The 23012-nt window shown below is 45.6% G+C and overlaps 1 long non-coding RNA gene across 12 annotated transcripts in view; it reads left to right on the top strand.

The window, feature by feature from the left end:
• The window catches only part of LOC123330160, a 104710-nt gene that overhangs the window by 9203 nt on the left and 72495 nt on the right, over positions 1–23012 (top strand). For 8 of the 12 annotated variants that reach the window (XR_006545870.2, XR_006545869.2, XR_006545875.2 and 5 more), the window contains exons 4-5: positions 18605–19183; positions 19570–19749. This is a non-coding gene — a long non-coding RNA (uncharacterized LOC123330160). The remainder of the gene's footprint in view (positions 1–18604; positions 19184–19569; positions 19750–23012) is intronic. The other 4 variants (XR_006545876.2, XR_006545878.2, XR_006545868.2 and 1 more) reach the window with 1 other exon arrangement.

Genomic DNA, 23012 nt, shown 5'->3' with positions numbered 1-23012 from the left:
TATCTCTGACTCTGTTTCTATTTTGTTGTTTGTTCATTTGCTTTTTAGATTCCTCATGTAAGTAAAATAATACAGTGTCTTTTTCTGTCTGACTTAGTTCACTTAGCATGATACCCTGTAGGTCTATCCATGTTGTTTCAAAAGGCAAGAATTCATGATTTTTTTTTTTTTATGGTTGAGTAATATTCTAGTCAAGGCTATGGTTTTTCCAGTGGTCATGTATGGATGTGAGAGTTGGACTGTGAAGAAAGCTGAGCGCCGAAGAATTGATGCTTTTGAACTGTGGTGTTGGAGAAGACTCTTGAGAGTCCCTTGGACTACAAGGAGATCCAACCAGTCCATTCTGAAGGAGATCAGCCCTGGGATTTCTTTGGAAGGAATGATGGTAAAGCTGAAACTCCAGTACTTTGGCCACCTCATGCGAAGAGTTGACTCATTGGAAAAGACTCTGATGCTGGGAGGGATTGGGGGCAGGAGGAGAAGGGGACGACAGAGGATGAGATGGCTGGATGGCATCAGTGACTCGATGGCTGTGAGTCTGAGTGAACTCCGGGAGTTGGTGATGGACAGGGAGGCCTGGCGTGCTGTGATTGATGGGGTCGCAAAGAGTCAGACACGACTGAGCGACTGATCTGATCTGATCTGATGTGATGATACCCTGTAGATCTATCCATGTTGTTTCAAAAGGCAAGATTTCATGATTTTTTTTATGGTTGAGTAATATTCTAGTCAAGGCTATGGTTTTTCCAGTGGTCATGTATGGATGTGAGAGTTGGACTGTGAAGAAAGCTGAGCGCCGAAGAATTGATGCTTTTGAACTGTGGTGTTGGAGAAGACTCTTGAGAGTCCCTTGGACTGCAAGGAGATCCAACCAGTCCATTCTGAAGGAGATCAGCCCTGGGATTTCTTTGGAAGGAATGATGCTAAAGCTGAAACTCCAGTACTTTGGCCACCTCATGCGAAGAGTTGACTCATTGGAAAAGACTCTGATGCTGAGAGGGATTGGGGCAGGAGAAAAAGGGGATGACAGAGGATGAGATGGCTGGATGGCATCACCGACTCGATGGACATGAGTCTGAGTGAACTCTGGGAGTTGGTGATGGACAGGGAGCCCTGGTGTGCTGTGATTCATGGGGTCGCAAAGAGTCAGACACGACTGAGCAACTGAACTGAACTGAAGTAATATTCTGTTGTATAGTAGTAGTAGAGTTAGTCACTCAGTAGTGTCTGACTCTGTGTGATCCCATGGACTGTAACTCACCAGGCTCCTCTGTCCATGGAATTCTCTAGGCAAGAATACTGGAGTTGGTGGCCATTCCCTTCTCCAGGAGATCCTCCCCACCCAAGGATAGACCTGGGTCTCCTGCATTACAGACAGATTCTTTACCTTCTGAGCCACCAGGGAAGCCCATATACACACATATGTATATACTGCATCTTGTTTATCCACTCATCTATCGATGGGCTTCCCAGGTGGCACAGTTGCTAAAGAATCCACCTATAATGCAGGAGACACAAGAGGTGCGGGTTTGATCCCTGGGTCTTGAAGATCTCCTGGAGAAGGGAATGGCAACTCACTCCGGCATTCTTGCCTGGATAAGGCCATGGACAGAGGAGTCTGGCAGGTGATGGTCCATGATGGGCACTTAGGTTTCTTTCATATCTTGGCTTTTGTAAATAATGCTGTAACAAACATGGGGTGCATGTATCTTATCCAATAGGTGGTTCTGTTTTCCTAGAGACAACACCTAGAAGTGGAATTGCTGGATTGTATGATAGTTCTTTTGTTAACTTTTTTGAGGACCCTTCACACCGTATTCCATAGTGGTTGCACCAGTTTACATTCTCACCAACAGTACAGGAGGGTTCCCTTTTCTCCACATCCCCACTAACACTTGTTATGTTTTGTCTTTTTGATGATATCTGTTCCAACAGGTGATGTCTCATTGTGGTTTTGATTTGTATTTCCCCAACAATTAGTGAAGTTCAATGTCTTTTCATATACCTGTTGGCCATCTGTACATCTTCCTTGGGAAAAATGTCTATTCAGCCCCTGCCCATTTATTTATTTGGCTGCACCAGGTTTTCGATCTTCTTGCAGCATATGGGGTCTTGAGTTACGGCATGGGAACTCTTAGTTGCAGCATCTGGGATCTATTTCCTGACCAGAGATAGAATCTGGGCCTCCTGCTTTGGAAGTGCACTTGTCTTAGCCACTGGACTACCAGGAAAGTCCCAGCCCTGGCCATTTTTCAATGGACTGTTTGTTCCAGCCATAATTCTTTACATGTTCAGTGTTCACATAGATGGTCCTTCTCCTCCCCTGACCCCTCAGTCCCCTGACTCCTCTCTACCTGTGACCTTGCCTTCACCTGGCCTCAGCTCTCTGTCGTATGGTCACACCTGAGGCTCTACTATTACCAAGGACAGGCCCCTCATTTGGGCTTGCTCTTTGCTGGCCCTGCCTGAGATCCAAGTTGTAGGCATCCTCTCTCCATTTAACTCCCCACCCTCCCTGATTCTTCATCTCAGTTGCTTTGGGCACCGCCTTTGCCCGCTTTGTAGTTTGCAGTTTTCATTATTTTCTGGTTTCCTCAGAGATGGTCTTTCTGTTTCTCGGTTCATCAATATGAGATCACACTGGGTTTGTGTGCCCTGGTTATCCGTTGCTGTATAACTTAGTGGTGTAAAACAATAGCTGGTTTATTTGGTCGTGATTTTGTGGGTTGGCAGTTTAGTTGAGCTCAGCTGGGTGATTCTTCTGCTGGTCTCTCCTGGCGGCAGTCATCTGGTGGCTCTGCTGGGGCTGGGGGAACACCCCAAGACAGTCAGCCTGTAGGTGCTGGCTGTCTGTGGGGCCGTGTGGTCTCTCATTCTCCAGGAGGACCATCCTGGCTCCTTTCCCTGGAAGTCTCAGGGCAGTGAGAGAGTGGATAGTCAGGGCTAGTTCAAGCTACAAAACTTCTGGGGACCTGGTCTCAGAACTCCCAAAAAATCACCTTTGCCATATTCTGTTGGTCACAGCACATTACAAGCCCAGGTGGCATTTAAGGGGGTGGAGACGTAGGTGTCCCCTTGACAGGAGTTGCAGTCAAGTCACACTTTGAAGGGATTTACACACAGAGAGGGGAGGGACTGTCACTATTTTATTTTGCCATCTCTCCCGGTGTGTCAGCTGGTACAGCTGGGAGAGTTACTGAGCAGTTTTCTTGGTTGATTTTTTTTTTTTTAAATGTGGACCATTTTTTAAAAGTCTTTATTGAAGTTGTTGTAATATTGCTTCCATTTTTAGCTACAAGGCATATGAGATCTTAGCTCCCTGACCAGGGATTGAACCCGCACCCCCTAATTTGGAAGATGAAGTCTAAACCACTGGACCACCAGAAAAGTCTCTGCTTGGTTGATTAACTAAAACCTGGACTCAGTGATTGACTCCGTTCAGTGAAGTTGAGGTGCTAGCACGTCCCTGAAATTATGTAGAAAGAGTCCCAACGTGCAGGAGGGAAGAAATGTGAAGTGGGTTTGTCATGTGTGATGGGCACATCTCCGCCTCACTGCATCCCCTGTGAAGTCCCAGAGGACAAATCCCTCCGAGGGCACTAGGGATTCTGTACCAGTGTCCTCGGCCAGCTCTGTGCTGGCTGCTTCCCATAGGCCAGGAATACCAGGGGGCCCACCCCTGAGACGGGCTCCCATATTTCAATGGGAAAGCCGGAGTCCTGGAGCAGGAGGGGCTACAGGGCAGCGTTTAGTCACCAGAAACATCATGGACATTGGAGAATGGCAGTCAGAATGTTTTGATCTGTATGGATTTTGAGGGTTCCCAATTGGCCACGGTATCCCTAGGAATAAAATAGATGAACAACCTATAAAATATTTCTTAATCTACAAAGCCAGAACCCTTAGTTCCCACAGTAATGGTCACAGTCCCCACCCAGTCTATGGACCTAAAGCAGTTCATAGCCTCAGAGCCCTTTGACTGACTTGAGGCTGGGGTCCCTCTGAGATGGGATCTTGCAAGCTCCTGTAAGCATGCAATATATATCTTCCAAGCTTTCCTCCAAAGACCCTGCCGCCATTTACTAGGGTAGCTGTGTCTTGGGTAAAGGGACATTCTCAGCCTCTTTGGAGATCACTAGATACTGGTTTTGAATTGTCATTAATTCCTGGCAACCAAAAAGGCCAGTAGGGCCTTATGGTGGTCAGATGATAAATGGAATTTTGGCTAAAGTCTAAATCACAAGGAGCCAAGCAGAATCACAGACCCATCCTGTGACTGTTTTCCTAGTTCTTGAATGAATACTTGGCCAGTAGTAGAATCCTCATATTAGCTCTCGGAACCATGGTAAAAAGGCTATTTTGGCAGGAAGTACCACAAAGAAGAATCTCAGAATTAACCTTCCCTAACTAGGTAGTAGGAGAAGGCAATGGCACCCCACTCCAGTACTCTTGCCTGGAAAATCCCATGGACGGAGGAGCCTGGTAGGCTGCAGTCCATGGGGTCGCTAGGAGTCGGACACGACTGAGCGACTTCACCTCACTTTTCACTTTCATGCATTGGAGAAGGAAATGGCAACTCACTCCAGTATTCTTGCCTGGAGGATCTCAGGGATGGGGGAGCCTGGTGGGCTGCCGTCTATAGGGTCGCACAGAGTCGGACACGACTGAAGCAACTTAGCAGCAGCAACCAGGTAGTAAAGTAAAAGCAATTTTGCAACATGGGGAAGCAACATGGATGATGCTACCTGGCACACCCCCATTTATTATCTTACCTGTTTGGCTTGTACAAAAAAAGATGGCTTTAAGAGAGCATTTCTGTAATTCATTGTAAACATAATCAGATGGTGATTCCAACTGCACCTGCTGTTCTAGATGCATCATCTTTATTGGAACAAATTATTACGGCTGCATGTCCCCCTGGTTAGCACTACTGACCTGGCAAATGATATTTTCTCTGTAACAGCTTGCAAGTGGTACCAAAGGCGGTTTAAATCACTTACCAGGCCCAACAGTATATGTTTACAGTCTTCTTCAGGGCTAAGTCAACCCTCTAGTTCTCTCATAACCTAGTGTGCAGAGGTTTTCATCATCCCAGTATCTGACAGATCATCATGGCCTTGACGATGCTCATTTGATAGGACCTGAGGAGCAAGGACTTTAGACACCTTAGTAAGGCCCAACCAAGCCAGAGGGTGGGAGACAAAGCCCGTGAAAATGCAGGGACTTGCCATCTCAACAACCTTCCTGGGGATACACAGGGGTTTGGTGCAGGTTGGGTTATTTCCTTAAAGGTGAGCGTGGTACTTTCTACTGCCTCTGACCTAAGATGAGGCCCAATGCTTCATGGGTCCCTTTGGATTTCGAAGGTGTTGTGGTTTGAATTGCATTTCCCAAGAAGATATGTTGACATTCTAACCCCCTATGTCTCAGAAGGTGACCTCATTTAGAAATAGAGTTTTGGTAGATGTAATCAAGTTAGGATGAGGTCATTAGGGTGGACCCTAATCTAACATGACTGGTGTTCTTGTAAGAAGACGCCAAGGTCACATGAAGACACGGACACACAGGGAGAAGGCCAGGTTTGGGTGGAGGCAGAGATTATAGTGATGTGTCTACAACCCAAGGAACACTGAGAACTGCTTGGAACAAACCGGAAGCTGAGAGGTGGAATGTCATGTGATAAGTTCTCACCTAGACCCTTTGAGAGAGTGTGGCCCCGTGACACCTTGATACCAGACTTCCAGCCTCTAGAACTATGGGAAAATTAACTTCTGTCTTTTTAAAATTTATTTGTTTATTTATTTGGCTGCTCCAGGTCTCAGTTGTAGCACACGAGGTCTTCAACCTTTGTTGCGGCATGTGGGATCAAGTTTGCTGACCAGGGAGTGAACCTAGGTCCCTTGCATTGGGACCGCAGAGTCATAGCCCACTGGACCACCAGGGAAGTCCCCTTTCTGCAGTGTTAAGCCATCTGTGTTTGTGGGAACCTGTTACAGCAGTCCTGGGAAATGAATACAGGGGGCGATGCACATCACGGGGAGTGTACAACTCAGATCCATTTACTGAGTTTCGAGCGGGGTCCAGGGAGAGGCAGGCTGTGTAGCGGGCTCAGGCTGAAGTGCAAATGGCTCCATCACTTGGGCCTTTTACGATCCAACCGAGGAAGCCCTGATGGGGAATCACAGCACACACATGTAAGTTTGCTGAGCAATTCCATGCTGTGGTGTGCAGAGAACTACTTTCCTTTTGGTTTAGCTGCACACTTGCTGGGACCTGGTGGAGACCGAATGTCTGGGGATGGGACATCAAGTGGCTGTTTGTTCTGAGGTGCCTGTTAGGTACTGGGAGTCATCTGACCCATCAAGTCACAAGAGAGACAACATCTTGAAATATGGGGTTCGTCTTATAGGATGAACTTTTGAAGAAGCACCCAGAATATACAGACCTGGAAATCAAACAGTGAAAATATACATGGTTCCTTTCATAAGTACATCTGTCTATGGATGGCTCCTGTTCCTGCAGTTCTGAGCTCTGCTGGTTTAAAGATCATGATTCCCAGTAGAGAAATTTCTTCTGCCATGGGATATGACATTGATATCATTGACCTGGAAGCTGAGACTGCTTCCTGGTCAGTTGGGGCTCCTCATGTCACTGAGCCCACAGGTAAAGGAAGGGGTTACTCTACCTGCTGGAATGACTGAACCTGGTAACTAAGGGAAAAGGGGACCTCACACAGTGAGGTCAGACATCTAGAATCAGGGATGTGTTCCGGAGTGCCTCTTAGTGCTTCACATTCCCAAGTAAAAGTGAATGGAAAACAATAGCAACCAACAAAAGGCAGGACCACTGAGAACTCATATCCTTCATATTAAATAAAGGGCTACCCCACCACATAAGTAATTCAACCAGCTACGGTGCTAGCTGAAGGGAGAAGGAACACAGAACGGGGAATGGAAGAAAGAAGTTATTGACATCAAGTACAGTCTTGTAGTGAATTACCGAAATGAGAATAGGCTATCTAGGTACACTTTATTTATTCTATACACACACACACTCACACACACACACACACACACTCACACACACACACACACACACACACACTCACATACACACACACACACAGCTAGTTTCCTAGTGCTGCCGTAACAAAGGCACAGGGTGAATGTCTTAAAAACAACAGAAATTTATTCTCTGACAGTTCAGGAGGTGGAGTCTGACATCAAGGTGTGGTCAGGATCATGCTCTCTTCAATGGCTCAAGGGAATACTTTTTTGTTGCCTCTTTTTCAGTTTCTGGTGGTTTCTTGGCTTGTAGACACATCACCCTAACCTCTGCCTCTGAGAACATGCTGTTCTTTCTGGGTCCATATCTTCACATATCCTTTGCCACTTCCTGTAGGAACACCAGTCAGATTAGATTAGGGTCCACCCTAATGACCTCATCTAGACTTTATTACATCTGCAAAGACTCTATCTCTAAATGAGGTCACATTCTGAGGTACTGTTAGGACATTAACCCATCCTTTTGGGAGACCCAACTCTACCCATAAGACACATACACACATGCATGTGTGTGAAGTTGCTTCAGTCGTGTCTGACTCTTTGCGACCCTATGGACCACAGCCCGCCAGGCTCCTCTGTCCATGGGATTCTCTAGGCAAGAATACTGGAGAGGATTGCCGTGCCCTCCTCCAGGGGATCTTCCCGATCCAGGGATGGAACCCACTTCTCTTTCATCTCCTGCGTTGGAGGCGGGTTCTTCATCACTAGCGCCATCTGGGAAGCTCCTGCCCCCCACCCCACAAACACATATACATATAAAGAAATATATATATATAGCTTTATATTATCAGCATCAGTGCAGTCATTAACATCACTTAGCGATGGCTGTACAGACTTAGTGTGTCCCCATTTGGGGAAAGGCTGAGAATATCTTCATTTATTTGAAGGATAGTTGGATCTAGCTTGTTAGGCAGAAGCGTCAATTTGTTTTTTTGGAATATGGAAGTTCAAATATAGGTGGCAGGGTGGAACTGGATGCTGAGGAGCCAGGGGGTGGCTTGGGTGGATTGTTACTGTCTTTCTGCTCCTAATCGACCGTTCTGTGTTCTGCTCTGATGTGCTGGAGCTGGAACTCGGCGGCCTTTCTCCTGCTAGATAGCGTCCTGCGGGCTTCTGCCAGCAGAGGGAGCTAGAGGGAAGACCAGGCGGCCGGAGCTGAGACGTGCCAGGTGCTTGCTGGGCTTGCGCAGTATTTCACCAGCTGCTGCTGCTCCTAAGTCGCTTCAGTCGTGTCCGACTCTGTGCGACCCCAGAGATGACAGCCCACCAGGCTCCCCCGTCCCTGGGGTTCTCCAGGCAAGAACACTGGAGTGGGTTGCCATTTCCTTCTCCAATGCATGAAAGTGAAAAGTGAAAGTGAAGTCGTTCAGTCGTGTCCGACTCTTAGAGACCCCATGGACTGCAGCCCACCAGGCTCCTCCGTCTATGGGATTTTCCAGGCAAGAGTACTGGAGTGGGGTGCCATTGCCTTCTCCATTTCACCAGCAGTGGGCGCAAATCACCCCGGGGCAGCGTTGGCTTCCGCCTCCAGCTTGATTTGGGGGTCCAGGCTTCAGCCTCCCCGCAGTCTCTTGATACACTCACATGATGACATAGCATCTCTCCTTGGGGGTGGAGCCCAGTACCATCCCTTCCTCGGAGCAGTTGGGATGGTAGCAGCCACCGGATCCCACCTCTTTTCAGAGGTCCAGAACTCACCTCCAAGCTGCTGCTGCTGCTAAGTCACTTCAGTCGTGTCTGTGGACTCTGTGCGACCCCATAGACGGCAGCCCACCAGGCTCCGCCGTCCCTGGAGGCCTCCCTTTTAGCGTCTTTTCATCATTCCCCCAGCGCTTCAGGTGAGAGTTGCTTCTTGGAGTAGCATATATCTTGGTCCGACCTCAGTGTCCTACTTTTGTTTTTTGAGTCCTCCAGCCCCTGTTTAATCAGTGTCCTATCTCACATTCTGTTAAAATAACTAGTATGAAACCTGTTTTCTTTTATTTATTTATTTGGCAGTTTTAGTCCTTTGTTGCAGCATGCAGGATTTAATTCCCTGACCAGGGATTGAACCCAGGGCCTCTACATTGGGAGCATGGAGTCTTAGCCATTGGATCACCAGGGAGATCTCTGGAACCTCTTTTCTTGACTGGACCCTGACTGATACAGATGATTTCCAGATAAGGGGGAACACATCAACTTGATTAAAATCAGAAGTCAAAGACCCTGTTTTATAAATTTTTGCATACCCGTAAGACTGAATGCTGGTTGGATAGAATCATCAACTCAATGGACATGGGTTTGAGTGGACTCCAGGAGCTGGTGATGGACAGGGAGGCCTGGCATGCTGCGGTTCATGGGGTCGCAAAGAGTCAGACACAACTGAGCGACTGAACTGAACTAAAGACTGAATGCTGACTTATATAAATATTCAGTAAAGGGTTGAGTCATGTGTATTGAATGAATCAGTGTGCCCATGAAAGATATCCACATCCTAATCCTGGGGGTGGAGGTGGGGGTGAGGGTGGGAGGATCTTTGCAGATGTGATTAAGAGTGTTGAGATGAGGTAACTATCCTACATTATCCAAGTGGTCCCTGAAAGCACACACATGTAATATTCTTACAAGAGGGATGCAGAGGAAGTTTGATAGAGAAAACGGTTATGTGAAGATGGAGCAAAGGGAGATTTTAAGATGCTGGCCTGAAAGATGAGGGTGATGTGGCTATAAGCCCAAGGGCTGCTGGCAACCAGCCACTGGACGCAGCATGGAGCAGATCTCCTCTAGGGCCTCTAGAAGTGTGAGGGAGTAAATTTCTGTCATTTTAAGCCATCAAGTTTGTATAATTTGTTACAGCAGCCACAGGAAAGTAATACATGAATACTGGATTGGATTAACTTGACATGGGAGGGACTTCCGTGGTGGTCCAGAGACTAAGACTATGAGCTCCCAATACCAGGGGCCCAGGTTCAATCCCTGGTCAGGGAACTAGATCCTACATGCTGCAACGGAAAGATCCTGCATGCTGCAACAGAAAGATCCTGCATGCTGCAACAGAAAGATCCTGCATGCTGCAACAGAGATGAAAGATTTCATGTGCTGCAACTAAGACCTGGTGCAGCCAGATAAAAAAATAAGTATTAAAAAATTGACTTGGGAGATGGCTTTCCTAAGGAAATTAGTTCTTCTGGTGTCACATCCACATGGCTTAATCAGCCGGGTCAGTGTATTGTCTGCTTGGGTCCACCGTTGTGGCGGGGGGTCCCTTATTTTCAACTCTCTGATTTATTTCACCTACCCACTACCAGGAGATCCAACCAGTCCATTCTGAAAGAGATCAGCCCTGGGATTTCTTTGGAAGGAATGATGCTAAAGCTGAAAGTCCAGTACTTTGGCCACCTCATGTGAAGAGTTGACTCACTGGAAAAGACTCTGATGCTGGGAGGGATTGGGGGCAGGAGGAGAAGGGGACGACAGAGGATGAGATGGCTGGATGGCATCACTGACTCGATGGACGTGAGTCTGAGTGAACTCTGGGAGTTGGTGATGGACAGGGAGGCCTGGTGTGCTGCGATTCATGGGGTCGCAGAGAGTCGGACACGACTGAGTGACTGAACTGAACTGAACTGATACTCCTCATTTACTGGGGATAGAGTGCCCTGCCGATTTCAGTGGAGGGCGAAAGAAGTTTGACTTATAAGAATACGTATTTGGTCTTCTTCCTGCTTCTGGCACAGAGCCCCTAAAATCCTTGGAATTTCCTAAACGATAAGAGCAATGGGAGCTTTTTTTTTTTTTGGTCATAACATTTGGTCTTTTGTCTTTGGTTCATGAAACAGCTTCAGAGCCATAAAGGCAAAAAGAGTGTTTTTGTATTTAGTCACGAAAAACTTCTTTCAATCACAGCTGCTTTGTGTTAATGAGGTGGCTTTTGGAAAGCCCCAAAGGATGGGGGCTGGTTGCCAGGGGAACCAACCACTGATTAGAGGGCTGGAAATTTCAGCCCTACCTCCTTGACTTCTGGGGAGGGGAGAGGAGATTGAGTTCAGTCATCAACGGCCAATGACCCAATCAGTCATGCCTACATAATATAGCTTCCTTAAAACCCCCAGAAGGACAGGGTTCAGAGACTTTCTGAGCTGCTGCTGGAAGAGTGGCCTGCTTTGAGTGGGCATGGAAACTCCACCCTCCTTCCCACATTCCTTACCCTCTGCATCTCTCCCATCTGGCTGTTCCTGACTTATATCTTTTTTATAACACACTGATAATCTAGTAAGTAAACGTTTTCCCAAGTTCTGTGAGCCACTCTAGGAAATTAATTGAAACTGAGGAGGGAAATTTGTAGTTCATTGGTCAGAAATGCAAGTACCAGGGACTTCCCTGATGATCCAGTGGTTTAAGAATCCACCTTTCAATGCAGGGGACTCAGGCTTGATCCCTGGTGGGGGAATTAAGCTCCCACATGCTCTGGAGCAGCTATGCCTGTGCACTGCAACCAGGGAATCCGTGTGCTACAACTAGAGACTCTGTGCACCACAACGAAAGATCCTGCATGATGCAACAAAGGTCTCATGCTACAACGACAACCTCTCATGCCACAACTAAGACTCGATGCAGCCAAATAAGGAGGTAAATAAATATTTTTTTAAAAAAGAAATGCAAGTAACAACCTGGACTTTTTTTTTTTTTTAATTTTTGGCCACACCCTGTGACATGTTCCCCAACCAGGAATCAGACGTGCTCCCCCACATTGAAAGGCGGAGTCTTAACCACTGGACCACCAGGAAAGTCCCCAGTCTGGACTTTTGATTGGCATCTGAACTGGGAGTAGGGGTGTCTTGTGGACTGAGTCCTTAACCTGTGGGATCAGACGTGATCTCCAGGTAGTGTCAAGACTGAGTTAAACTGTGGGACACCTAGCTGATAGCACAGAGCTGCTTGAACGTGTGAAAAACAACCAAGCACACACAGACCTGGTGTCAGAAGCGATTTTGTAGTAGTGTGAGGACAAGAATCCCTTGTACTATTTTTTAGGTCCTTGTGTTCTTTTAAAGAAATGGAGTAGCCATCATAGTCAACAAAAGACTCCAAAATGCAGTACTTGGATGCAATTTCAAAAAGGACAGAATTATCTCTGTTCATTTCCAAAGCAAACCATTCAATATCATGGTGATCCAAGCCTATGCCCCGTCCAGTAATGCTGAAGAAGCTGAAGTTGAACGGTTCTATGAAGACCTACAAGACCTTCTAGAACTAACACCCAAAAAAGATGTCCTCTTCATTATAGGGGACTGGAATGCAAAAGTAGGAAGTCAAGAGCTACCTGGAGTAACAGGCAAATTTGGCCTTGGAGTACAAAACGAAGCGGGTCAAAGGCTAACAGTTTTGCCAAGAGAACGCGCTGGTCATAGCAAACACCCTTTTCCAACAACACAAGAGAAGACTACACATGGAGTAGATAGTCAACACCGAAATCAGATTGATTATATTCTTTGCAGCCAAAGATGGAGAAGCTCTATATAGTCATCAAAAACAAGACTGGGAGCTGACTGTGGCTCAGATCATGAACTCCTTATTGCCAGAGTGAAGTTGCTCAGTCGTGTCCGACTCTTTGCAACCCCGTGGACCACCAGGCTCCTCCATCCATGGGATTCTCCAGGCAAGAGTACTGGAGTGGGTTGCCATTTCCTTTTCCAGGGGATCTTCCCAACCCAGGGATCGAACCCAGGTCTCCCACATTGTAGGCAGACGCTTTTAACCTCTGAGCCACCAGGCCAAATTCAGACTTAAATTGAAGAAAGTAGGGAAAACCACCAGACCATTCAGGTATGACCTAAACAAATCCCTTACAGTGGAAGTGACAAATAGATTCAGGGGATTAGATCTGATAGGCAGAGTGCCTAAAGAACTATGGATGGAGGTTCATGACATTGTACAGGAGGCAGTGATCAAGACCATTCCCAAGAAAAAGAAATGCAAAAAGGCAAAATGGTTGTTTGGGAGGACTTACAAATAGCTGAGAAAAGAAGAGAAGCTAAACACAAAGGCAAAAAGGAAAGATATACCCATTTGAATGCAGAGTTCCAAAGAATAGCAAGGAGAGATAAGAAAGCCTGCCTCAGTGATTAATGCAAAGAAATAGAGGAAAACAATAGAATGGGAAAGACTAGAGATCTCTTCAAGAAAATTAGAGATACCAAGGAAACATTCCATGCAAAGATGAGCACAATAAAGGACAGAAATGGTCGGGACCTAACAGAAGCAGAAGATAGTAAGAAGAGATGGCAACAATACACAGAAGAACTGTACAGAAAAGATCTTTATGACCCAGATGACCACGATGGTGTGATCACTCACCTAGAGCCAGATATGCTGGAATGAGAAGTCAAGTGGGCCTTAGGAAGCATCACTACAAACAAAGCTAGTGGAGGTGATAGAATTCTAGCTGGGCTATTTCAAATCCTAAAAGATGATGCTGTGAAAGTGATGTACTCAATATGCCAGCAAATCTGGAAAACTCAGCAGTGGCCACAGGACTGGAAAAGGTCAGTTTTCATTCCAATCCCAAAGAAAGGCAATGCCAAAGAATGCTCAAACTACCGTACAATTGCACTCATCTCACACACTAGCAAAGTAATGCTCAAAATGCTCCAAGCCAGGCTTCAACAGTACGTGAACTGTGAACTTCCAGATGTTCAACCTGGATTTAGAAAAGGCAGAGGAACCAGAGATCAAATTGCCAACATCCGCTGGATCTTTGAGAAAGCAAGAGAGTTCCAGAAAAACATCTACTTTTGCTTTATTGACTATGTCAAAGCCTTTAACTGTGTGGATCACAACAAACTGTGGAAAATTCTGAAAGAGATGGGAATACCAGACCACCTGACCTGCCTCCTGAGAAATCTGTATGTAGGTCAAGAAGCAACAGTTAGAACTGGCCATGGAACAATGGACTGGTTCCAAATTGGGAAAGGAGTATGTCAATGCTGTATATTGTCACCCTGCTTATTTAACTTATATGCAGAGTACATCATGCAAAATGCCAGGCTGGATGAAGCACAAGCTGGAATCAAGATTGCCGGGAGAAATATCAATAACTTCAGATATGCAGATGACACCACCCTTATGGCAGAAAGTGAAGAAGAACTAAAGAGCCTCTTGATGAAGGTGAAAGAGGAGAGTGAAAAACCTGGCTTAAAATTTAACATTCAGAAAACTAAGATCATTGCATCCGGTCCCATCACTTCATGACAAATAGATAGGGAAACAATGGAAAGAGTGAGAGACTTTATTTTTGAGGGCTCCAAAATCACTGCAGATAGTGACTGCAGCCATGAAATTAAAAGACACTTGCTCCTTGGAAGAAAAGCTATGACTAACCTAGACAACATATTAAAAAGCAGAGACATTACTTTGCCAACAAAGGTCTGTCTAGTCAAAGCTATGGCTTTTTCTAGTAGTTATGTATGATGTGACAGCTGGATCATGAAAAGGCTGAACACTGAAGAATTGATGCTTTTGAACTGTGGTGTTGGAGAAGACTCTTAAGAGTCCCTTGGACTGCAAAGAGATCCAATCAGTCAATCCTAAAGGAAATCAGTCCTGCATATCATTGGAAGGTCTTCTGCTGAAATTGAAACTCTAATACTTTGGCCACCTGATGTGAAGAGTTGACTCATTGGAAAAGACCCTTATGCTGGGGAAGATTGAAGGCAGAAGGAGAAGGGTATGACAGAGGATGAGATAGTTGGATGGCATCACCGATGCGATGTTTGAGTAAGCTCCGGGAGTTGGTGATGGACAGGGAAGCCTGGCGTGCTGCAGTCCATGGGGTGACAAAGAGTCGGACACAACTGAGTGACTGAACTGAACTGAACGGAGACACAGGAGGAAGTGAGTTTTTTCCTTTACATTGAGCCATTTTGACTTAGAGCATGTCTGCTAAGTTGCTTCAGTCGTGTCCGACTCTGTGCAACCCCACAGATGGCAGCCCACCAGGCTCCCTGGTCCCTGGGATTCTCCAGGCAAGAACACTGGAATGGGTTGCCATTTCCTTCTCCAGTGAATGAAAAGTGAAAGTGAAGTCGCTCAGTCGTGCCGACTCTTAGCGACCCCATGGACTGCAGCTCACCAGGCTCCTCCTCCATGGGATTTTCCAGGCAAGAGTACTGGAGTGGGGTGCCATCGCCTTCTAGGCAACCTCTTTGGCCAAATCCAGCCTGCCATTTGTTTTTGGCTTATTTTAAATTAAATTCTATTGTTTTAATAGATATTATAAACATATCCTAGACCATTCAAAAGGTAAAAATGAATATACCTTTGAAAGTAATTCCCCTTCTTTCGACCCCTCAGTTATCCAGTTTCCCTCCTTAGATGTAGTCAGTATTACCAGTGGATTCTTATTATCTTCCAGAAGTGTTAAGATTCTGTGACTATAAGTGTGTGTATTGCTAAATCCAAGATTTATCCCTGTGTTTTCTTCTAATAGTTTTACAGTTTAAGCTCTTATGTTTAGATCTTTGATCCACTTTGAGTTGCTTTTTATATATGGTGTGAGGTAAGGGTCCAGCTTCATTCTTTTGCATGTGAATATCCAGTTGGACCACTGGTAAAAAGACTACTTTTTCCTCAGTGAGTGGTCTTGGCACCCTTGTCAAAAATCAACTGACCATAGATGTATGGGTTTGTTTCTGGGTTTTCAGTTTTGTTTTTCTCTCTATGTCTATCTTTATGTTAGTAACACACACAGTCTTGGTTAACTGTTGCTTTGATTAATAGTAAGTTTTGAAACCAGAAATATGTCCTCCAACTTTGTTCTTTTTCATAATTATTATGGCTAGGCAGAATCCTTTGCAATTCCTTATGAACTTTAGGATCAGCTTATCCATTTTCATAAAAAAGGCAGTTGAAATTTTGACAGGAATTGCATTGAATTTTATAGACGAATTTGGGGAGTATTGACATCTTAACAATAGTTAAGTCTTCCATTGAACACAGGATGTCTTTCCATTTATTTAGGTCTTTAATTTTTTTTCAGTGATGTTTTGTAGGTTTTAGCATATGAGTCTTGCACTTCTTTTGTTAAATTTACTCCTAAGTATTTTATCCTTTTTGATGCTTTTGTGAACAGAATTGTTTTCTTAATTTCCGTTTCATTTTTGGACTGTTGATTGTTAAGTGTATAGAGATACAGATGATTTTTGCATATTGACTGCAACTTTGCTGAACTTGTTTATTAGGTCTACTAGATTTTGGAGTGGCAGATGCCTGATTCTTGATAGATACGGCTGCTCACGGTGTAGACCACACTTCCAGCATTCCCTGCAGCTTGGTATGACCCAAGGATTAAGTTCTGGCCACTGACTGTGAATGCAAGTGATGTGCGCAACTCCGAGTTGTGCGGGCCGCTTCTCCTTTCCTACTCCCTTTTGACTGGAATGAACTCAGCCATCATGGCCTGTCTTCAATGATCTGACAGCTGTTTTTATATTGGGTTGGCCAGAAAGTTCATTTGGGTTTTTCATAACACCTTGCAGAAAAACCTGAATGAACTTTTTGGCCAACCCAGTAGATAGTTTTATGGAACATAGGCACCCCCATTCACTTGTGTCTTTCTATGGCTGCTTTCATGCTATAATGGCAGTGTTTAATGCATAAAGACCCTAAGGCCTGCACGGCCTAAAATACTAACTGTCTGGCCCGTTACTGAGAAGAGTTTGCTGATGCTTGGCTTAGAGGACCTCTCTATGGTAGGATTTTATGGTCCCATCTTTCTGGAATTGGACTTGAAGTTACTGGTATTTGAAGCATTGCTGTTTGATTTTTGTTGTTGTTTAGTCATTAAGTCGTGTCTGATTTTATTGTGACCCTGTGAACTGTAGCCTGCCAGGCTCCTCTGTCCATGGAATTTTCCAGGCAAGAATACTGGAGTGGGTTGCCATTTCCTTCTCCAAGGGATCTTTCCAAGCCAGGGATCAAATCCACATCTTCTGCTTGGCAGGCAGATTCTTGACCACTGAGCCACCAGGGAATCCTGTCTTTGATTTTACTTTTGTGAATTTCTGTCGCAGGCTGGCAGCTTGGTTCTTCTCTCCATCAAGAGCTCTCCTGGTAGCAAGAGGAGCTCATGAATTGTCATTATTTTTCTGATCCTGAAGAGGAATTTGGGTTTTATTAGACTGATCACTCCTCTCTCCTCCTCCTCTCCTTCCTAAAATTTGCCTTCCTGTTCTTGAATTCTGTGCTTAGAAGTGTTTTTGCTTCCTCTTCAGCTAAGAGCTTCGGCTCTCCTCCCGTTTATTCTCTTTCTTTTTGACAATAGTAAGGGTTTTTTGGGTGGGGGTGGGGGTGGGAGTGGTGACCAGGAATTGAACCTGGGCTCAGGGCAGGGAAAGTACCAAGTCCTAACCACTGGGAAGTGAAAGTCGCTGTCGTGTCCGACTCTTTGTGACCCCTTGGACTATTCAGTCCATGGAATTCTCCAGGCCAGAATACCGGAGTGGGTAGCCTTTCCCTTCTCTAGGGGATCTTCCCGACCCAGAAACTGAACCAGAGTTTCCTAAATTGCAGGCGGATTCTCTACCAACTGAGCTATCAGGGAAGCCCCCTAACCACTGGACCGCCAGAGAATTCCCCCATTCATCCTTTTTCAAGCCAGCTTCTCCTCTGAGCTCCTTTCTCTGCTGATGCAGTACTTAAAGGTTTGCTCTCTGCCTCAAGGTTCTGCATTTCTCCCCCACCATCTCTGTGACAGGATGTAGCTATTATCAGGCTTATATCTCATCACCCATTTGATTAGAAATGGTCTCTTTTTCAAAAGTGCAGGGTATTTTTTTTAATTGAGTATAATTTACATGCAAAAAAATATTAAGTGTCCAGTTTGATGAATTTTGACAACATTTGCACCTGTATAGCCACTACTCAAAGTAAGGTAGAGAACATTCCATCTTGTGGCTTTTCCCAGTCAATTCCCACCTCTACTTCCCAGGGGCAACCACTTGTTCTGATTTCATCACAGACTAATTTTGCCCGTTCTTGGACATCACATAATCAAAACCATGTATTAGAAAGTGCTCTTTTGTGTCTGATTTTTTTTTCCCCTCAGCATAGCATCATGTTTTGGAGATGTATCTTTGGTGCCTGTTTGAAAATAAGATTGTTCCTTTTTTTTTTTAATCACCGAGTGGTATCCTAGCATATGGATAGAGCACAGATTGGTTATGATGAACCTTTGAGTTTTTCCATCTCAAGCACAGTATTTTTTAACTACAATTTTATTCATGGCCTTTTCCAGCTTTAAGGCATTATCATCTTGACATTGTCAACGGAAAGACTGAAGGTAGGAGGAGAAGGGAACAACAGAGGATGAGATGGTTGGATGGTATCACCGACTCGATGGACATGAGTTTGAGCAAGCTTCCGGAGTTGGTGATTGACAGGGAAGCCTGGCGTGCTGCAGTCCCTGGGGTTGCAAAGAGTCGGACAGGACTGAGCGACTGCACTGAACGATTGTCAACGGTATAATGCAATGTTCCAAAAACTTCAATTTCTTTCTTTTTCAGAAGTCAGAGCTTCTGGTTGTCAATCCTGGCTGCCCACTAGAGTCACCCGGGAAGCCTGTAAAGCCCAACAATCAAGCTACACCTGACACCAATGCAGTGAAGCTCTTTGGAAGCAGATGGGGCCCAGGGTTCCGAGGCTTTAAAGCCCCCCTGTGATTGTGCTGTGTGGCCAGCTGGGGGAGCTCTTGCAGGGAGTCGGCGGAAGGCTTGGAATGCTCGCTCATCCCAAACACTTCCTGCAAGTAAGAGCTCCGAGCTCTTCTGAAATCCTGTGTTTTTTCTCCTTTAGAATTTGAAGGCATTCAGACTTCATCTTCTTTCTAATCGGTCTTGTTTCTTTACGGGCTTTTCTTTTCCTTCCTAAAGTTTCACCAAATTCCTCGTTACAGGCTTCCCGCATCTCCTTTACATTGTCTTTTTTCTCCACCGCCCCCATCCCCACACCTCCACCCCCAATCTCACCTCTCTTTCCTTCCCTCCATCCTCCACCACTTACGCCAAACATTTTCCCCCTTGAATTTGGTCTGGATCCTCAAGCCTTCTAGAAGAGTGCATCGTAAAGCCTAAGCACCTCTTCAGGTGAGTTCTCCTTTTTGTACGTTATTCCCTTCAGAAGAGATCATAGCTGCTTTGCTCTTTTTCTCATAAATTTACGTTTTGAAATAGCTTATTTTATTAATAAGAAAAGAATTTCTGCCAAGCCTTTGATATGTTCTCCTCTTGATGGAAAAGAAAGTTCCCTGCAAGAAAATGGAAAATGCACCAATTCCCAGTAAAGTGTAATAATAATTATAGGCTTCCAGGTGCTCGGTGAAAACCACAGGTTCTAGATCAAAAACAGTTGCCCTCTCCTTGGCGGCCAGGACAATTTGGCCAAATTCTGAAGCACTAATGTCCTTCAGCTTGTGGGCTGTTAAACTGCCCGCCTCTTCTCACAGGTGGGACTCCTGGATTATCCTTTCCAGGTCTTGTTCGGTCTTCTCCGGCAACGTCTTGTCACTGCTCCGCTGGCCATGACCCTCACGTCCCCATGCACTAGTGTCTTCTGGGCTCTGTTGCCTGCCCCTGCATGCAGCTCCGGAGCAGCCACTGGGACGTCCTCCACGGCAGGTGTGTCTGTACCGGAGGGGGCAGCACTTCCAGGCGTGAGTACCCTCCTGGCTGGGGATCTGGAGCAGTGAGTTTCCAGGGGCAGGTAACAGGGGCAGGAGGACTGGGGAGAGCCCGGTGCTGGACTCGGGTGGGCAGTAGGCATGGCAGCCGCAGGTGCTGGCACTGAGGGAGCGCGCGGTCTGTGGAGATTTGCTGCTGAAATGTTACCTTGTGTTGCTTTAGGTGGTCCACCTTCAGTATAAAGTGGGGCTATTTTCCGTCTTTAATGACTGCCCACGTTTACTCTTTTATCTGTGACTTCTTAGATTGTAGCAAGGCTGCAGAAAGTAAAATGGATGAGACAGATGTAGGAGAGTTTTGAAAACAATTATAAAACTGAGCATCGTGCTGGCTTTTTATTGTAAAACCTTGCACTGGCAATCCTCAACAGTATTAGTGGTAAAATGCCCCCTTCCCCAAATCTTTGGTTCCAGTTGCCTTGGTTATTACTGAATTTCAAAGCACAGAATTTCATTGTGTGCTTCAAATTAGCATATTTTTATTATTTATCCTTTTTAGTCTACCTGGAAGCTCATTTGGAGAAATCTCAATTTGTATAATAGAAAACCTTTCCCTGACGCATTGCACTCACACACACTTGATCTACAATAGCTTTCATTAGGAAAGTAGGAACCTCGAGGTATGAAATCCTCCAAGCTCACTTTGGCTGTATTGTGTCTCCAGCTGTACCGCATATTCCTGCATTTAATTAGTGAATATGAAATAAACATTGATGGCACAGTGGTTGTAAAAATTATCACACAGAATTGATATAATTTCAATTCTGTCTTTATATGATCACTTAAAAGTTTTTACTTTGTGTTTAAAATTTTAAATGGCAAAATTGAGTGTAAACTGCAAGGTGTGTGTGTGTGTATTCTTTGGTCAGTGCAAATTTTCATACGTAAAATACTTGATTATTTTTAAATTTTGAAGTTACTCTTTTTAATATTTTATTTTTAAACCTGAAACACTGTATTAGTTTTGCCAAACATCAAAACGAATCTGCCAAAACTGAAGAATGAGTCAAGAAAAGTGATTATTACTGAAAAAACAATTTTGTGTATAGAGAAGAGGGTGTTAAAAAGATCCACTTGGGGTATGAAATGTGGGCTTCCCAGGTGGCTCAGTGGTAAAGAATCTGCCTGTAATGAGGAAACGTGGCGTTCGATCCCTGGGTTGGGAAGATCCGTTGGAGAAGGAAATGGCTTCTCACTCCAGTATTCTTGCCTGGAAAATTTCATGGACAGAGGAGTGTGATGGGCTACAGTCCACAGGGTGGGAAAGAGCTGGACTTGACTGAGTGGCTGAGCACACCCAGGGTGTGACGTGGAGCAGTGACCTCAGAGGTAGGAGTCATCCCAGGAGACCTGTGGCTCCAGGTCTTCTGTTTTGACTTTCCCTCTTGCATGGCTGAGTTTCACCTTTGAGCCTTTTCTGAGGAAGCCTTCTGAGAACAATATTCCTCATTTTGCTTGTTCAGAACTGTTTGAGTATAAGTGTCTTGGCAGTGTTTGCTTTTTCCTGCCTTTTGAAGCCTTGCTGGCTCAGGATATGGACAAGGGTTCTAGGCCTTCCCCAATCAATAGCATTTGACTAGAGGCTGGACAAGAAGCTCAGAGAAAGCTTTACTGGGGCCCCTGCTGAAGCAGGGGTGCTGGGCAGGTGAGAACAAACAGGTTCCCTTGCTTGCTTGCTTCTTGGGCAGGGACAAGCTTGTTCTTCATATGGGATGAGGGTAGGGTGTGTCCAGGGGTTGGGCTGGAGGGGTGGTTTAGGTGATTTGCCCACCCCTTTGGTGGTGCAGGGGGCATGTGCAGTACCCTGCTTTTGCTCCCAACACCCTTTTTTTTGCTCCAGGCTCTTCAGAAGTGGCAGTTGGGTATTTTGATCTCTTTCGTCCAGAATTTGCCCCAACTTTGCATACCCATAGTTATTTTTAGTCCCATACAGTTTCTTTGTATTTTGTTCCTGGAGAAGAGGTGTGTCCAGGTGCAAGCATTTCAGCAAAAGGGTCCCAGGTCCCAGCTTGTCTCAATGCCCTCTGAGAGACTTCCTTATTCTTAAGGAGTAAGGGGCTGAAGGTCTCATCTTCTGAAACTGCTTCTTGCTGGACAGAGGCAGCAGACTCTAGCCTACCCAAGAGGTGTAGAAGTCCCTTGCTGACTGTTCCAAGGACCCGTAGGGACCTGGGCCACTCTCTCCTGGAGTGGGTTGAATTCCTTGAGCCATCATGAGCCTTACTTCCAACTGTTGGAGCCTAAAAGACCCAAACTTCAACAAAAGGTTTATCAAACAAGGACCAGAAAGGAGAACAACAATAGTAGCCTTTAAAAGGCCTCAGAAGGGAAGGAGCCAGGTTAACTTTGGGAGGGCTTCCTTACCTGTTGACCAGACAGAGGAGGATCTGTTACCCCTGCTAAGAAGCCATTCTGCTCTGGTATATATGTTTTGTTACTCTCAGGGTTAAAGTTGAACATGTTTCTCTATTTTTAGAATAGAGGCTCTGGACCTGTTGGTTCCAGGTCTCCTCCTTGGCCCAATAAGTCTTAGTCACAGGTTTACAACACTAGGGAAGACATCGGAGTACTGTTGTAAACCTGTGACCAAGTCTGTGACTGAAAAGAAAAGGGTTATAAGAAAATGAAAACCTCCTGCCAAAAAGTTTTTTATATCCTGTAGGATGCAAGAGAACAAACTAGAGAACCAACTTCCGGTTTCCCTGTCCACACTGAATAGCAAGCTCTGGTGGTTAATTGTCTGCTGAAGCCAGGGGACTTGTTGGATTTTCTCAACAGTGGTTTCTGCCTGGAACGAGGTATTGACATATGGCGACAAGCAGTGCTGGCAATGGCCGCACCCCTCCTTGTTCCGTCAGTAGATACTCAGAGGTCAATTTCCTTTTGGTGCCCACGGCAGTGAATGACTGTTCCTTATTTTGGATTTTGAGTCACTTCTTTGAGATGTCAAATCTTAGCCCCATATATTTAATTTCTTTATGACTATGCTGGGTCTTGGCTACCCACTACAGTATTCTTGGGCTACCCTGGTGGCTCAGACGGTAAAGAATCGGCCTGCATTGTGGGAGGCCTGGGTTGGATCCCTGGGTTGGGAAGATCCCCTGGAGGAGGGCATACCCACTGCGGTATCCTTGCCTGGAGAATCCCATGGGCAGAGGAGCCTGGCGGGCTGCAGTCCGTGGGGTCGCAACGAGTCAGACACGACTGAGCGACTGAGCACAGCACAAGGTCTTTGT

Source organism: Bubalus bubalis, chromosome 2 (genome assembly GCF_019923935.1).
Source record: "Bubalus bubalis isolate 160015118507 breed Murrah chromosome 2, NDDB_SH_1, whole genome shotgun sequence".
In the NCBI taxonomy this organism is placed as follows: Eukaryota; Metazoa; Chordata; class Mammalia; order Artiodactyla; family Bovidae; genus Bubalus; species Bubalus bubalis.
Note: the sequence above shows the minus strand (reverse complement) of the source record. Positions and strands in the feature narration are given on the sequence as shown.